Source organism: Buteo buteo, chromosome 1 (assembly GCF_964188355.1).
Source record: "Buteo buteo chromosome 1, bButBut1.hap1.1, whole genome shotgun sequence".
In the NCBI taxonomy this organism is placed as follows: domain Eukaryota; kingdom Metazoa; phylum Chordata; class Aves; order Accipitriformes; family Accipitridae; genus Buteo; species Buteo buteo.
In genome coordinates this window covers 58,127,774-58,143,997 of record NC_134171.1, presented here as the reverse complement: position 1 = coordinate 58,143,997, position 16,224 = coordinate 58,127,774, and positions in this window count along the sequence as shown.

Genomic DNA, 16,224 nt, shown 5'->3' with positions numbered 1-16,224 from the left:
GCAGCAGGAGCAAAATGAGGAGGGAAAATGACACTCAAATATTTAATAGCAGTTCAAAAATTTGTTGAGTGTGATTAGTACATTCCAGGTAATAGATTAAAATGACTTCATACTTCAGGCATCTCAGAATGTTTAAAGGATTACAATAGGTAAGTATTACTTTAAGGAAGCACCACATGGGATCACTTATTATGAAGTCAGACCTCAAATTAAACACATGGAAAAGAGAAGTGCTTTGGTAATCTACTCTACGCCTACCTCTAAAACTCCCTGTTTCATCTTCTGTGCTGCCTGCTCGGTTCTGTGTCAAATTGTCTCCTAATGTACTCATAAGTCCTGCCTGTCTCTTGTTACTGCACAGGCGTGTGCCAGGCAGCAAGCCAGATGGAGGCATATGTCTTGACGGATAACCAATACCAGCTGATTCTCTGCCTCCTATAGTTACTGTGATCCACTGAGACAGCAGAACCACACTTCACATCCATACTCTTATCACAAGCACACCTGCCTTACACCAGTGCCAGGCACTGGTCTTAAAGCTGGTAACATTTCATCTAGAATAAAGACCATTTCAATAGTTGGACTAATTCACCCCAACCTAAAGTTTTCCATACAAACTGCTCTTTTTCTTTTAAACTTGGTGAAATTCTTTCTTCCTCATGAGAAGGAGCAAAAAAATAAAACTACTTATGGGGCTGACCTATTTGCATAAATTCAAAATGAACTGAATATAGGAGTTAAAAAAATACAGTACTTCAACCATTTCCCATTCATACGCGGCATTTTAAGATCAGCATGAAGAGACAAGGAGGAACTCTTTGAAAAGCACTAACCTCCACACACACCTGTACAAATCCCTTCTTGGTTTTGAGCTCCACCACCTCCATCTCCCCAGATGCCCGTGACAGCCTGAGACCGATAAGGACTACAGTGGCAGACATTTACTACTTTCCTCTAAACAAGTCAGCCACAGCACCATGAACTTTCTCTTTCCTACACATCAGAAGATACAAAACACATTGCAGAGCTGCATACACTTGTGACCACAAAGCCCTGCCCAGTCAGTACCTCCAGGACCGCATTCATCTCGGGGTTACTAAAACTCAAGACGAGACATTTAACTATGTTGGGAAGGTTATCTGACAGTCCACATACAAAAATGTGTGTATGACTTAAAGCCACACAGAACATACAACTTACCTCAGAGAGTTGTAGAGCTTGAGGAATAAATCACTATTCCTCATGCAAACCTAAGCTTGTCGCTCTGCCAGGTCTCAGTTCAGTATAATGGCAGCCAGGCTCTCAGATAGACTAGCTTTTCCAGAAAGCATCAAACTCTGCTTCTTGTGCCTTTCCTCTCCTCCAGCTTTCCCCCAGAGGGCTGGCCACATATACATTGGATCCGCATCCAAACGACTTGCATCCTTCCATAGCAGCCCAACTGAAAACTGAATCGACAATTGCTTCCCCCAAAAGCTCACGAGTTAGGACAAAACTTTAGAGACTGAAGATATTTGGTAGCAATCAGAGAGTGGATGAATTTCTTAGACATGCACAGAAACAGCTTCATTGAAATGCTCCCAAGACTAGGTGAGAACTAGCTTTGCTAACCAGATTCAGAGCCTCAGACACTCCTGGAAAAGGCAGCAAGACCTCTAAATCCCAACTCACCCAACAGAGGAGCAAAAGGGCACAGACATATTACGATAAACAGAGACAAACACCTCCTCCACAGGCAACAAGTACGAGGAGATACTGAGATACTTATGGAGATACAGAACTGCCCAGATCCTTCTGTGCACGTATAAGAAGGGAACAAGATTTCATCTGCAGATCCTCCACTTAACCTATCAAGCATCACCACCTCTTCACTATCCCAATCCATATCCTCTTTCTCCCCAGCCTACATTTGGAAAACTCCTTCTTTCTGTACCTCAGTAATTAAATCCAACACATAACATTCACTTCACTTCAGCAGCCACTTACCTCCATTATTCAATGCAGAAAATCAGAGGCTGACCGCTCATTAGAGTTCAGCTTCACTTTTAGTTTTGCAGTGCAAAAGAATTAAAATAAATAACTGTAAATCAACAACTACTATGCTGCTTTGGGGGGGAGGGGGGAATCCCACACAGAGCAAACCTACACACATCCTCAAATAAGGGAGCAAAGCCTTCCCACGGCATGCCAGCAGCTCACAGGTACACCTGTGTACCACAGGTGGTAGGAATCAAAGCCTAAATCACCACTCAGCCACATTTTTACTGGTTCAAAAAGATAACGGCATCATACCAACAATGCTTTACAGCTGTAATAAATGCCTCTCTGCATGCCTCAAAAAAACCCACACATTTTCTTTCTCCTGTTTTATTTGCAAGAGAATTAACAAAACCATTTATTTTAAAAGTGAAGAGAGGGGAGCTTTCCTCCTAGAGCTCTAAAACTCTCCAGCCTTTCCTTGAATCCCCTTGGTGCATCTTCTAAAGAAAAAAATTGTAAGAAGGCTACAGTTTACCTTGTGGGAATCAGGTTCCCTTCTCTGTCAAACCTTTTCTATTGTCTCTCCACCATTTGGTCTTAAGGATTAGCCCAAGAGAGCAAAGCTAAGTAGCCCTCTTCTTCCTGCACTTTAATTACTGTCCACCTTACTCAGTCTGAGCCACTTTACTTCTACATTTCCATGCCTTCTGATGTGGAAAACTTTGGTAAAGTAAGAATTTGACATTTCCTTAAAATGCGTCCTCTGTTGGCATTGATGCTTTTAACAACAGGGTGAAGATACCACATTAGCTCTAATATTCCTTGCTGCTCTACAATAAGTGTGAAAACACTGCCAAAGCAACAGCACTAGAGAAGGGGGTGAGCACCATGGAGCAGCACGTACCCTTTTCTCGGCAGTTCTCATCACATTAGAGAGGCTGGGCACTTCTCCTTGCTTACATATACACAGGTGTGTATGCTGTATTAAGCTTGATGGATTTTTCACTGGAAATTGTCTCCTGGAGTGACTAAGAAGGGTCATCTTTAAGATGATTGGGAACAGTCAGTGTTTTTACAGTTCCCAAAGAAATGAATACAGTCTTTCAGAGTCAGCAGAGATATTTCTGTTGGCAATCAGGAATGCCATTAATAACATTTTGAAAAGTACTAGTAGAATCCCATCTCCATTACCTCAGTAATCCTGGAAGGAGGAGAAACCAAAAAACTTGTACATTTAAAATTTCAGTTACATAATTTCCTTCATGTTTCACAAGAGACAACTCTGCTTGACTTTTCTGTGTAGTACGAGAGCCAAAGTTTTCCCATGCATTTCATTCCAAGTTTGTTCTCTATTTTATACCTTCATTAATATATAACTTTTGTGGTTATATGTGGTTATACACTACAGCCCATTGCACTCAACTATGTATTCTCACTTTTAAGACTACTATATGAGAAAAAGCTCATGGATCGGTTTTAAAATAAATTGTAGAGTGAGCTGTGGATACTCACACATGATACGCAGTTTGAATAGCAGGCATCCTATGCTTTGTTAGCAAAATTTATCATCATCATCAGTTCTGCTCCTTTAAACACAAAACTAAGTTTTTGAAGTTACACCTTAGCAGCTAGTTCTCTTCTCTTACTATGTGTATGCTTATCTCATTAATATCTAGGTTATATGGGTGTACATACATTCTGCTGTTTCTACTTTATTTTTAAAAAAATGTCTCTGATATGTGATATAGTGGGAAACATAGTGGAAAGTACCAGTGGTTAGGCTGAAAAACAGTGGTGCTTTGACTGTCTTCATTTTTATGCAGAGAACTCTGGAAAGGCACTCGGGAAAGTGCCTCAGGAGCTGAAGCCTCTCAAGGCCCCTCTTCTCCATAGACTAAGCTCCTCTTGTAGTGTTACTCCTTATATAAAAGGTACAGGTCTGTAACTGAAATATAGCCAGCTACAGAGAGAACAAGGGCAGGGGCTAGAATACAGCAATTCCTGATAAGAGAAAATTGTTGGAACAAACCCTTCTGTATTAGTGGTTTGTTAACATTCAGCCAAATAGTAGATTTCATGCAAACATCCTTCAATTGTACTTGATAAACTGTTACATAGACCTTGACAAGCATTCACAATTATTTTGTCCTTCAACTTCTTTGATATTGACTCACACCATTCTGCTTTACCTCATTCTCTCTACTGTTTTCTACTGTCACTGTGTCTTGCTCAACCAATGCCTAATTTGCCAACAGAGCTCAGGGTCTGTTTGCTTCTCCCTGTGTATCCTTTTGTTCCACACGTCAAGGATCCCTATAAACCACATCAGTGTCCTTTAACAAGTAACCTGTTGGTCGCCATCTCGTGGTTTGAAATTCTGAAGTTTCACCTTTTATTTTAACAGAACTGAAGTGGGAGAGATGACTGTTGTCATGTCTGTACCACTTCTTTTCTGAACGTGCATCACTCTTGAGGAATCCTTTTATTCTGGGAGCAGAAGCAGGAACTTGTTCAATTACAAGAAATTTCTCTACCATCAAATTAAATGCGAGTCTTCTACCACCACCAATATAACTATTTACATTGTTTTAAAAACCACTGCTTCATAATGACATACGTCCATTCCATTAGTGTCCCTGAATTATGGTTTGACCTAATACATTTACTTGACCTTTCTTTTTTTTTTTTTAAGGCACTGCTTTAAAGGACAGGATGTCCTACAAGAACTGGCAGTGAAACCTGCGATCATTAAAAATCCAGTACTACATTTCACAACATTTTTGATGAATCACTGGATAAATATTTGGCCTGACCGTGATTTCTGCAAGCTTGAAGTGACTTTTCTCACCCTATTTTCTTGTCCCTTGATGCTTTGATCTTGTGTAAAAGGAAGAATGGACCATAAAAACACTTAGACAGATATTCTGGCTTCACAGAACATGTTTTTTCCATTTTGACAGTTTTTAATAAGGTTTCTGATTTCTTGAAGAACTGTAAAAAAAGAAACTGTGATTTCCCAAAAAAGAAAAACAAAAGAAAGATATCCAAAAGAGTTATAAAAGAGATTGGAGGATATTCCAGTTAAAGTTCACTAAAACAAGTATCTCAAGATGTATGTTATGAAATGGGTATAGGCTCTATAAAGAATAGCTATAATTGTACACTGAAAACGAAGCCTTTTTATACTGTCATAGAATTACACTCTGTTAAGAAGATCTACAATTAATGCAGAAAGATTTGCTGAGGGTGGGGAGGGAAAATAGGAATACATTAAACAGATATTAAATAAGATAAACTCAGAAATTAATTTTGAAGTTAGAAAAATGAAAAGGCAGCTGAAACTGAGAGGGAAAGCACTGTGTTGTTTACACATCATAGAACTGTTAGTTTAGTTTTCTACTAATAGCATTTTTATTCTTATTTTTCTCTGTAGAGTGCCAAAATTGTCACTAGTTTGCTGCTAAGCCATCAAAGACTATATAGCCATATCACAACTAAATTATCTATTGTGCACTAGGAAGAAAACAACCACGATGAGAAAAATAAACGTCCATGATACGTATGAGTAATGTACATAAACTTTTAAAAAAAAAAACCCCAAACTTCCCTACAGATATTCCCAGTTTTCTGATTGCCAAGGTAATAGCTTTGAAGAAAATATAGTTTAAGATTTCTTCAGTTATTTCTTTTCTGAGATACATTAAAAGGCACATTTCCAAACCAACATCTTATAAACTGCTCATACGTTTGTATGCTTTTCTGTAATGTAATTTGATATAGCCAAATGATCATTACAGTATCAGAAAAAGTTCATACCCAACACTTGCATGCAGTTTTAGTTTTCAGTTTCATAGTTTAGCTTTGTCAAGAAGCTTTTAGTTTCTTGATGAAATAGCTGGGCTTTCAAGTTATGTCTGAGGGTCCTGCTTTTAATACATGCCTTTGCAAAAGCATCTTTATAGAGAAGACTCAGACACACACAGTGACCCATGGTTTTTTAAAAAGCAGTAACTTTTCTCTTGATACCTACACATAACTAAAACATTATGCATCTTAAAAGCTGTATAGATACAATCCCAAAATGAAAACCATCAGGATAACTGTTCATATCTAGCAACTGCTGACCCCCTGTCCTGGCAGGTAAGAATCCATGGATTTCGTAGCTGGAACTGTCTGTCAAGCAACCCAGCAAGGCCAGCGCCTTTCCCCATTGCACATCCAACATGAAACTTCTGTGAACTGACCCATTTCCTTTGGGCCTCTAGGTGCAATACCTGAAGTTGTTCCAACAAAGACCAAATCACCATTTGTAACAAGGAGTAACTCAACCTCATAAATTGCATTAGTCTTAATAAGATACAAGGTAGAGATTGGATAGGTCAGTAGAAGACAGAAACAACTTAAACTTGCAGTGAGAGAAACACCGGTATTCATCAGCACAGAGAGGTCTCATGACATGAACTGCAATACTTGATTTTATTTCATGTTGACTGCAACTCTCAGATAAATAAAGTAGGAACATGGAAGAATTCCTTCTCTTGGGACCACTAACCAAAATTAAATCCCTGACTGCGAGTGATGGAACAAGAACTTAGTAAGAGGAAAAATGTTTTTTCATCAGCTTGAAAAAGCTGTGAAATTTATCTGTCTTGTCTGCTATCTCAGTTACAGAATACCAACACTCCTTGTTCTTTTGTAGGCAGAACATAGGACCCAAGAGAAATGAGTACCACGGAGGGAAAAACCAGCATTTAAAGATAGTGTCTTTTATCAGTGACAAAATATTTGTCTCCCCTTTCTTGAGAAGTTTAGAAAAGTGCTGCTTTTCAATCCTTTCAATAAATATTTTTTCTCTGTCTCAATTCAGACTATTAAAAATAATAAGAGGAATATAATACAGCTTTAAATGAGAGTTTATATATCACATGCTTTATGACAGCTGCTTTTATTTCACTTTAGATTAACAAAGCCTTTACATTGAGACTTTGGAGCTGACCTTACAAAGCAGCAATACCATTAGCCCTGAAGCACATGTTTCCCATTTAATGTTTGTGAGGTAACATTCTTTGTGAAAGTGAGAGAAATGAGAATGCAAACTTGCAGGAAAAATAAAAGTCTGAGTGTCCTCCTTTTGAACAGAATTAAAGTCAGTTTGGACACTTGAAAATATGAAGTGTGAGGCCATGGCCTTACAAAGAGTTTCTCAATCTGATCCCAAGAGTTACAATGCTCAGCTTTCCTTTAGTATGCCATAGCTCATTGTCATTTCCTCTCAAGAGGCTGAACATATTTTGCCATCTCAATTTGAAGTGAAAGGTCTCGCTTACATCAATGTTATTTCAGTTTTAACCAGCATTACTCAAATGATTTATAAGCATACCCAACCAAAAGAGCACTGTTGTAGTTATAGTGAATGAACCCAACAGAGTTTTTCTGGGGTACAGCAGAAAGGAATTTGATCTGCTGTATTTCTAAGAGTCATGAGTTACTGTCATGCACTGAAATCAAACTAATCTTAATGATGTTTTACTGTTGTCATGTTTACTGGCTCAATGCAAGAGCAATGTACTTGCTTTTTTCTCAATAAGCTTAACAGTGCCTACATACAAGTCCTCCATCCTGCTTTTGTTCAATACCTCCATGCATTAGAGCCTGTTCAGTATTCTTCAGCTATTGTCACAGTCACAATTTTATGCTTGAAACTCTTTCTACGCTCTTTTCAGTTGGTGAATCTGAACAGCTGCAGACTAGAGCGTCTACAAGGTTCAAGGTAAACTCAAAAGAGACTGACATTCGTAGGAAAGAGCTGGACAGGGGCACAGTTCAGTAGCCCGTGGATGTTCTTTATATTTGGGACCTTGCCAAAGAGAAGAAAAACTGAATACACAAGAAAAGGACAAAAACTGTATGATTTGGAGGAGAAGCTGACAAACTCAGTGCTAAAATTCCCATCTATGCCAGTGGAAGGTAGATCACAATTCCTGTAAACATATGGCCTTTCACTCAAAGCAAGTCTCCCTTTTGAAATACACTTCTGCAAAGCCTTACAACAGCAACGATGCAGGATTTGCTGGAATTGCAGCCAGGTTCCAAAGCCCAGAGACCACCCCTGCACTGTCATCTGGGACCAGCTTAGAATGGAGACGTGGGACTTTCTTTTTTTTGTTTGTTTTTTGAAGGAGACAAAAAGTTCATTTTTTACATCCATGTTTAAGCACTTAAATTCATAATTTTAATTCAAAACTGCAACATTTGTCCCTTCCTACTGACTCAAATGAGAATTCTTGGATGCTGAGCACTTCTAGAAATTAGAGGCGTTATCTAGGAGGCAAAACAATGAAGGAACAGACTACTTGGGGCATCACTCTGTGACACTCTTGTCCTAAGCCTCAGAAGTTCCAGCTGTTTCTTGCCCCAGGACCAATGTTAATTTTCAGAGACCCATGAGCAGCTGCACAATACCTTTTCCTAATCTTGCAGATAGTCTGAATTTACATTCCTGATAGCAGATGCAAATAGACACACAGGTTTTCTAAGGCTTCCAAAAACAAAAAAAAAAAAAAAAAAAGAAGAAAAAAAAGCGTGGTTATTTTATGGTTATTTTAACTTACACTAAGCAAAGCTATACAATCTTACTATTTGTTTCATCAAGTCCATTTCCTCACATTTATATATTCTTTAGACTTGGGTGCCTTTTCCTCACTAGTGCAACACTTTGTCCTTTTCTGCTGGGACTGCACACATGCAGCACTCCTTCATATAAAAGGACAACATATGCCTCCACTCTTCCCTTTCAGTTTGGGCAGGGTCCCCCCAACCCCTTTCTTTTTGTTTGTTTGTTTTATACTGTGTAAACCCAGTATTGGGGAAGAAGGAATAACAAAAGCATGCTCATATGATATTTTTGCCAACAGATAGATGGTATTCCTTGGCAATGTTCCATGTAAGAAATTACCTTCTGCCTCTACAATCCCCCAGTTTCCTCTGATATATTTAACTTCTTCCTCTAAACCATTGGTTTGCTGTGTTTCACTGTTGACATAGCTGCAGTTATGCGACTCCAGTGTCTAAATTTGTATTTCAGTAAGGTTAGGTACCTTCAGATCTAAGAAATCTGAAAGGTGAAACACTATAAATAAGTCACTCATGTGCAAGGGCAGACTTAAGTACCCAATATGTCTTATTCAAATTACAGTCTGAATTACTACATCATCCTTGTACTAAGGTCCAAAAAGTCTATTTTCACCACATTACAGTCCAAGTTACAATTTTTTTTACTAACTTTTTGTCCATGATTAAATACAAACTGTGGGAAAATCCCCTCTTCACTTTGTTTTTCCTCTTTTTTCTTTAATATCTGGTCTTGTTATTGTTAAATGGGATAAAACAGGCCAATATTTAGATTTCTGTTCAGTTTTCTGTGTTTGAATTGGTCATTTTGACTTCATTCTCTTTGATGTCTAGAAAACAATCTTTCTTCATGCCATTTGTATTCAAAGGCAAAAAAAAAATATTCTGTGATTCTTTGGTGTGCTATGAATAAGCATGGACATGTTGGGACAGGAAATGCATACATGCCACTACAATTAAAAGAGACTAATTTGTTAGCAATTCCGTAATATTCCCCAAATGCAGAAATTCTAAACAGTGTGAAGTCATCTGCATAACTACTCTTCTCTTTTCAGCTGCCAGGGTCCACAAGCTGAGTCTCCCATAACAGCGATTATCATGGGGAGTGAGATAGTACGCCAAATTTTGTGGACTAATATTGAACAGAGCAGCACTAGTCAGTATGATATAGTGCATATTTCATACAGCCACTGAATCTCCCATCTACTAAAGCAGACTCTTTTTTGTCAACTCCTTCCATATTATGATTTCTCATGCTTTCTCAGCATGCTCTGGTAGATGTCTGCCTTTCCTGGCACATCCATTTGCAAAGCCTGTCAGCTCCACATGCTGCCTGTGGAACTCTGGTGCTAATGGTAGGTTAAGAATTGCAGCTACTTCTTACCATTTTTGAGAAAGTGACTATTTTATTTATTCCTACAGTGAAGTTAGGTGTTTAAAGGATAGAGAAAATACGGCAGAAATGCTGCACTTAGAGCTCTTACAGAATGACTGAAGGCTTTATCACACTCCCCCCAGCCACCAGCGAACTCTCACAACCTACTAGAAGACAACCTATTTTATATGCAAACAGCCTAAGTGATGGTATCAAAGATGCACCAAATCACTACGCACAGACTTCTCCTAATTAAAAGGAAGATTTCTCCTCTACCATCTATTTATGGCTGTCTCTCTGTAGCAACATATATTTCATAGGCCTTCACTATAGGCCTTCAGAGCCCCCTCAGGAAGCACCAAACCTCAACTGTTGAATTTTGTCACTATTGTGGTTTTTTTCAAAGGAAACTGATAATTTAGCCACTGAATTCTAATCGTATCAATGCTAAAGACAGTACTTTCTTGAATCGGGAGGGATTTATCCTTTTGCTAGAATAAGAATTCTCAAAACCAGTTTAAAGTCCCAAACTTGCCAGAAAATAACACCCAAAAGATGATCACAGGAAGGAATTAAAGATGCAGCTCTCTGACAGATGTTAAAACCAGCACATCTTCTGCACAAATGCAGTAAATTTATATATAATCATCCAGTTATTCAAATCTGAAACAGGAAAAACAAAAACATGTTTTCTCTTTACACCAAGATTATAAATTAATACATGAAAATTGGGTCTTGTGAGGTTACAGAAATGCTGACAGCTGAAAGTTTTTGTTCCCGCATTACAGTTTCCATCTTTTTTTTTTTTCTTCTTAAAAAAAAATCCATTCTCTCATTTGAGACAAATACCATTTCTAAAGAAAGAGTTGTGGGTGTAGACTGAAAAAATTAGTAATCGTTTGTTCTTCATGGCCCATCAATGATTTTGTGCTGACTCTAAAAAAACATTTTGCAAAATCTTAGCTGGTGACAATGGGCAAGCACTGTTTGAGATACAGGGAAGCTAATGTAAAAACACAAACTAACTACATAAATCTATTTTTTCCGATTCAAAACCAAACTTCACTCAAAGCCCTGAATTATTCCTGCTGGTTCAGCTAGCTGGGAGACTGAAGACTTTGTGAACTTGCAGGGAGTCACCATTTGGTCTCTGCTATACGGCTGTCCCCTGTACACCTCCGTTCTGAGAAAAGGCCTATTGAACATTGCATGACAATAATTTATAGCCAAATTTCCACCAGCAGTGCTGCATTTGCATTGCGCTACAGATGGAAGACTCTCATCTCTTCCGCAGAAGTTATTCACAGCATGATACCACGTTTTAAATTCATCTCATGGTTTATCACACTGTATTGTAAAATACATCAGGGACGTAACTATTTGGATAGAAACCATATTTAACTACATGAAGGGAAGACAATACTTTAACTTACTTTATCAGAGTCCATGAACTTGATAGTGGGTTAGAGAGGCCACATAATCATCAGCCTTCCCTTCTGACCTGTTATCCCCCTCCGTACAGAGAGCCCAGGTTTGCATCAGAACTGGAAGCACTGGCAAGAACCAACTTTTTCCAGGATGCCAGATGTCTGATAGAGGAGGGTAAAAAAAGAAACACCCCAAAATCTTTCTGGGGGCACAGAGGCTGCTGTCAACTAAGGAATCAAATGGATGGAAGTTGTACCCAGCTCTTCCTGGCTGGAAAGACAGTCACATGGAGAAGGAAACAAGCAAAGCCTAGATGGAGAGGGAGGCAGGTGGAGAGAGGAGGTCTCCTCATCAAGACTTTGAGGATCTGAAGGAGCAGACTGTATTCATTGAATCTGTAGTGGCATACTGGTTTGCAGACCTCAGGGAAAAAAAAAACCCAAACCAATAAACAATGACTCCCGAAAACTTTCTTCTGGTTCCTATTTGTTTCTTTGCATATCATTAACATCCTTAAAATTTCCAGCCTTTACATTTTGGTGACTTAACAAGGTAAGGTGCATGACATCAAAAGGAACTGAGTTCACATTTTCTGTGTGCTGTGTGGAGTGCTAGACCTGGGGCCATTTTATCTGAAGATACTCAGCAGAAGGCTTCCACTGTGTGCAGATGATGAAGCCTGCCAAGCAGTGATGTAAGAACCATGGAGGAAACCAGGGAAAAACCTGATCAACCTGCCATTTCTCAGCCCTCTGCTGTATCTGAAACTCAAGTGTGACTTCCATTGCTCCTAGTTATGTCAGTGCTCACCAGAGCTAGGCTTCAGGTCTGCAGTATTTGCCCAGACTTTTATTTTTCTTTCCTAAACCTACAAAACTTTAATTTCAGGAGAGCAAGCGGTGATGCAGCTCTGTATTTTGCATCAACAACAGGCAGATTTCCAGCCACTGAATAAGGTAATAGTCTATCACACTTCAAGCCCTGAAAGATCCTAGACAAATTCACAATATATTCCTGAACACAGCACATTACAGATGCTACAACACACTGAAGAGAGAAAGCATTCCGATTTCTTAAAACCTTTCCACTTTGAAAGGCAGCTGGGGATTTTTTGCCCCTTTTGTCCTCTCATGGAGAAAGGACACTGATTGAAAAAGCTCCAACTTCACAGTACTTTGTGACAGTTGATATTGGAAAGTTACAAGCATTGGGGTGAATTACTGAGTCTGGGGCTCAGTCCCAAACCACACACCAGCTTTGTAACCATATATTTTGCACCCTTTCCTTATACACACTATTCAGAATTTTAATAAACCATCTACAGCAATTCCACTTCTCTAAAAAATTGCACTGCCAAGGCAAGCCACACTGGCTTGTAAGACAACTTTTACAGCATAATTCTGACATTACATGTTCAATGGTTTGACATCGTAAAATATATAGGAATACGTCCTCAGATTCAGCTTGTTTGGAATGTTTTAAAATATAAAAAGCATCTGTTCAGGCATGATGTCCACAAGCTATCATGATTATCAAAAACAAATGTGTAGTATTTCTAATTAGTATTCCAGTTTCTTAAACCTGTATTTTTAAGAAATGCTCTTTGCAATTGAGCATATTGCCTCTAAAGTGCAGGTCTACAAAGAGAAGACAGGAAAGATTCATAAACAGAATTAAATATAAAAAATATCAAGTTGTTAGTTATTGGGTTTTTTAAAAGAAGTCCTCAACATGTGTTGTATCCATAGAAATACAAACACCCTGCAAAACCTGGAAAATAAGAAAATGAAGGAACTGGGTACTAAATCTGTCCTGAATACACATAGATATCCATGTTATTGAGTAGAATAATTTTTATACATCCTTGAATTGAAACTTTATATGCTCTGTATTCCTGACATTCTATGAAACATCTCTCAAGGATTAAGAGTGCGTAAGAGTAGCAGTGTGACCAGTCTAACCCTGCGTATCAGTACAATTTCTGTGGTTATTATTAGTGTTACAATGGTTATACCCTTTCCAGGCATCATGGGAAAATTTTTGGAAATTATGTCTTAAGTCATTTGGGACCCTATGGAGCATTTTACAATACAATACGAATACCTTTTTTTTTTTTTTTCTTAAATGTAATCAATCCTGTTATTGCCCTACAAAAGTCTGTTGCCTTCAGCTAAATCAATCCCACTACACATTTTCAAAAGAGGTGATTATTTATCTTATCCCATAATATTTAGATGAAGAAACTGAGAAATTATGCAGCTTCTCAGAATAAGAGGATGACCGTAACAGAAATAGCAGCCAGATCTGGGTTTCCTGAGCTTCCAGATATGTTCTCCATTCACAGGACTTCTTCCCCAAGGGCAAAACATTTTTACACATGTGGATGAATTTTGAGGCTAATCACAAGAAGGTGAATGAGTATGGTACCCTGACTCTTGTTGTGACTGCAGATGTATGGGGCCAGTCAGGGAGTTCACCCAGCTAAGTATGCATAAGGGAAAAAGGATTCTTCCTCAAATCTGTATTTTCATACTTTCTGATTATTTTTTCTTTCCCAAATACATGCCTGTGAAATCAACAGTTTATGTTTTCATTGGTTTTGGTGGGTTTGTTTGTATGTGTGGGTTTTTTGGTTGTGGTTTGGTTTTTTTTTTAACTATTATTTATATATGTACAGTCTTACTTGCAGTATCCCCTTTATGTCTTCAGATATTTTGCATATTTCACATAAAGCAGTGAACAGACACAAACATGTCAGCCTTGCGGCATAGTCCTATGGCCAAACCTGTGCACTAGTGACTCATGTCCAACCCCCATATTAGAGAAAACATATCCTGGCAACATGGGTGAAAACAAGACAGTTTAAGTATCTCTAATCTGCTCAGGAGACAGCATAGCACAAAACAGTATATTAAAAACATTCCTTAGATATTTTAAAAAAAATTTGATATGGTGCCATGGGGAAAATCATTAGTTAAACTGGAGAAGGTGGGGATTAGTAGGAGAATTAAGAAACTGGCAGCCTGTGACAGTAAGTGTGACATGCCCTATCTTACAATGCATACCCCAGCATTCTGAAAAGCCATGTCACACCAAACAAAACTAACAGGAAACAAGATGAGACTGTGCTCCTGTGGCTTGTTACAGTGCTCTGTTCTCAGTGCACTAAACAGAGTGCTTGGAAGAACATCATTCCTGCCAAACGAAGAGACACAATACTTCCACAGCAGAGACTTACCAGATCATGTCAAAGACACTAGTTTCTAATTTGAAGTTGTCTATTATTTGCAGAGGATGAAGGTGATTCAGTGGGAGAACAGAAACAAAAAAAATAGTCTGGCTGATGTTCTCACTGTGCTGATAGTTCTACTCAATCTCCTTTTAAACACAAGGCAGGTCCTTGATCTGCCTTTCTGCCAGCAGTATTTGCCCTGAATCCATAATCCACTGTAAGTAGTATGGTGGGAACATGAGGAGCTGGTTCCATCATTGTACAAACAGACATTGTCTGAAAGCTGGTGCAATTGCAGCATTAGTCTGCAGCTGTATCCTAACTCCTTTCCCCTTAGCAATGCCAGTGTAGTAGCACATAATCTACACAGCCACCTATACTGCAAAGAGAAACATGATCTTGTAGATTGCTGATAATAGTCTACTTCTGTTCAAAAATACTAAGGATACTAAGGACTGAATTAAGCAAAGGAAAAAAAAATTGTTTTAAGGAAGCATTAGCATATTTTGTGTGTGTGCTCCTTCAGGATCAGCACAGAAGTTTTTGTTGTGAACATAGTCCAAAAGGAATAGAGCATCATTAGATCTATCCTATCTCTCTCTCAGCTGTGACTTGCCTGGTGTTTCTTAGAAATTACACATCTAAAAGAACTGAGGCCACGCTGACTACATGGACTGCATACCTTCCTGGATATCTCATGTTGTTTGAGAAGGATAAGAGCCCGCCTCCGTGTGTGGCAATCCATAAAATGGCCTCACTGGGTTTTCTCCAAGTAAGAAAAATTCATCAAAGCACATCTTAAATTACTTATTATGGCATCATCTTGGGCTAAAATGAGAGCCCACATCAGGAAAGAAGCTGTAAGGGATGGGAAGGCGTGGGAACTGTAAGATGACACATGGTAAGAGATGCCATGTGCCTAAAGAAAAAACTATTTCAGTTTACAAGATCTAGCCTGCTTGGTATACTCTAACAAGCATCATGGAGAGCTTGTTTAGGGTGCATGCAAACCAACTGGGTGATCGCAGGGACTACAATAGAACAGCAGCTGACACAGTAATGCGACTAACATGCAATGCAACTCTAGTTAACTGTAGATTATGTACAAATCCAATGATTACTTGCAAATTATTTTAGCCTCGGTTTTTCAAAGACAACTAAAGAAGATGGATACCCGAATGCCGCTTATTTTCAATTAGATAAGGGGCCTTACTTCCTTAGATTCTTGGCAATTCCTCACTAGACTTGCTTGGTATTTCTATGGGAGAAGTACAAGGCTTCCTTTATCAGTTACAGGAAGCCGACCTGCCTGCCAACATGTAATAGGCTCAGTTTTGGTTTTCTTTTTGCTATTTCAAAAACATAGTTATTTAAAACCAAAGAAAACAACAACAACAAAATAACCTACCCACTGTCAGTAAGCAGTGCTAAAAAGCATCCAAGGCAATTCTATTGGACTCTGTACTTATTCTTTGCAAATTCATACTCTGACAGTAGATTTTAAGATCTCGTATCCAAAGCCCCATAATAATTGTCACCAACTTGACTTAAAAGCTAGTGGAAAAAAAAGGTCTTGATT